This window comes from Rousettus aegyptiacus, unplaced genomic scaffold (genome assembly GCF_014176215.1).
Source record: "Rousettus aegyptiacus isolate mRouAeg1 unplaced genomic scaffold, mRouAeg1.p scaffold_m13_p_2, whole genome shotgun sequence".
Lineage (NCBI taxonomy): Eukaryota > Metazoa > Chordata > Mammalia > Chiroptera > Pteropodidae > Rousettus > Rousettus aegyptiacus.
In genome coordinates, this window is record NW_023416295.1 from 103630251 (window position 1) to 103632780 (window position 2530).

The 2530-nt window shown below is 30.2% G+C and overlaps 1 pseudogene; it reads left to right on the forward strand.

Moving 5' to 3' along the window:
* The first annotated feature begins 1142 nt into the window (after nt 1-1142).
* On the forward strand, nt 1143-1261 carry LOC118614253 (annotated as a pseudogene).
* Nucleotides 1262-2530: the final 1269 nt, after the last annotated feature.

The following is a 2530-nucleotide window of genomic DNA, read 5'->3' on the forward strand; positions in this document are numbered from 1 at the left end:
CCCTTAATGAGGAAAATAGAAAAATGTTGTATATTTACCAGCCACGTCGAAAGTAAAGTAAATTAGTTATGCAGAGAAACTATTTTCCAAATATAATTTCACTGTATTGTATTACTTGAATTTGCATACTGGCAAAAGAATGTTTGTCAGTTTGTGTAAAATTTTGTGATGTTAACTTTAAAATAGGAAAATACAGCAAAGTTATATGATCACTAAGGGGAGTATTTCGAAGCAGTATTTACTAATAGAACTTTCCTGTGCTCCTGTTCAACCACAATTAATTCACCCTTTGAATAGAAAATAAAACAGCTGATTCCTTTGGGAAGCAAAACTTATCATGCAACGTGTTTTGTACTGTAGGGAAATAATAACTGCTTTCTCTATGTAAAGTCTTTTTCTTCTGAATGAGGTAAAGTTATATACACATATATATACACATATACATACATATGTGTATAGGTATTTGTATTTTTGTATAATAGCAACAACTTACTGGAAAATTAAATTATAAACATAATTTAATTTTTTTTCAAAAGTTCTTTAAGTTTTGTTATTTATGTACATATTTAAGATTTATATATTTTCTTGATGACTTTATATTTTTATAATTATGAAATTCCCCTTTTTATCTCTGGTAACATTTTTTCTCCTAAAGCCTATTTAACCTTAAATTAATATAGCCCCTCTAGCTTTCTTATTATTTGAGTTTGCATGATAAACATTTTTCTTTTCATTTTTAACTTATATCTAATGGTATTTGGAGGTGGGGGCTCTTGGGAGGTAACTAGGTCATGATGGGCAGGTGCTTGTGAATGGGATTATATTGCCCTTGTAAGAAGAGGACAGAGAGCTAGCTTTCTCTCTTTCTTCCATATAGGATACAAAAAGTCAGCAATTCGCATTTCGTAAAAGGGTCCTTACTATAACCCAACCATACTGACACCCTACTCTCAGACTTCTAGCCTTTGTTATAGCCTGAACTAAGATAAATACCTGTAGAAGGCAAGGCGACCATGTGTTCAATATTACAATTGGAATTTATATATTAGATTTTATATGTAAAATTTATAGTATTTGATACTTAAAAAGTTAATGTATGAGAATAATAAATTAGTTATGATTAACATAAAAATATTTAAAAAGTCTACAGCCATGCCACTCTGAATATGCCCGATCTCCTCTGATATCAGAAGCTAAGCAGGGTCGGACCTGGTTAGTACTTGGATGGGAAACCACCTAGGAAGAGTAGGTGGTATAGCCTAAAATATATATAAAAGTAAGAGTTGATCGTGTTATCACTTTATATAAATTTTATCATTTTTGTCATCTTTGTTTTCTTTACCCTTTGTTATATTTATTCTTGTGTGTGTCCTTAAAATTTTTGAAAAACTTAAATTTTCCATATCCGATTTGGAAGGGATCCCACATATAGTGTGGTACCTCTGCTATGTGGTAATATATTTTTAAAACCAAATTTGTAATTTCTTTATACTCTCCAATTACATAAGCGTAGTAGGAGAGGTTGTATCTCAGGTTTCTCTCCAGGGTGAATTACTCCCAAAGTATAAACTCAGAACTTATAACAAATGATGTTTTAATATTTAGTATATGATATTTCAGTGTACATATAGTATGTTACCACAAATTTTAAAAGTAAAGGTTGAATAAACATTTGTGGAATGATCCAAGCTTCTTCAATGATTCCCGAGTTCCATGGCATATCTTTTGGTGTAAATAATCTCTTAAGACCCTCCCTTCCAATTATAAAATACATTCATTCTAAATTTTCATATTTTAACTATCTATTGATTTGCTTTATTTACCATGATTCCAGCTTCATTTATAATATGTAGTTTTTATATTGAACTTTCACAATAAGATTAGTCCCTGTATTTTCTAAACAGTGGAAATAGATGAGGAATTTAATATGACAGGTGTTGATTTAGTAGGCTCCAATGGAGAGTGAATTTTCTTCTTGACTGTGTGCCTAATACTTTTGGAAGGCATTGAACATTTGCCTGAGGCCTATAAACATTGAATTTTTGGTTCAAAATGTTAGAATACACATTATGCAATTTTTTATGTGTGCTTGATTTAAAATAGAAGAAAATCCTGTAGAAGTTTTCCCTGTTAATTTGCCCATTTTGATTCAACAGACTCGAACTTAGAGCTATGAAATGATTTGCTGATATAAGTACACATAATGGGCACCAATACTTGAAACTTGAGGGTAATTTATTTGACTTTACTTTTTAAGTCCTTTCAAAGACTTTGCTTTTAAAATTCTAACTTCGAGCAACCAAAGATAGAACTTCCCCTTCCCCAAATTAAACTTGCTTGTTAGTCCCATTTATATTTTTTCTTTGTTTCTTATTCCAATATTATAATTAGGAATTTAGCATTACCCTCCTCATTTTAATAAGAAAGACATTTATTTGAAGGTTAATATGATATATTTTAAAGACTAACAATAACCATCTGCTGTTTCTTTCCTAAATATAAACTTTTTAAAATAACACATTCACCATAT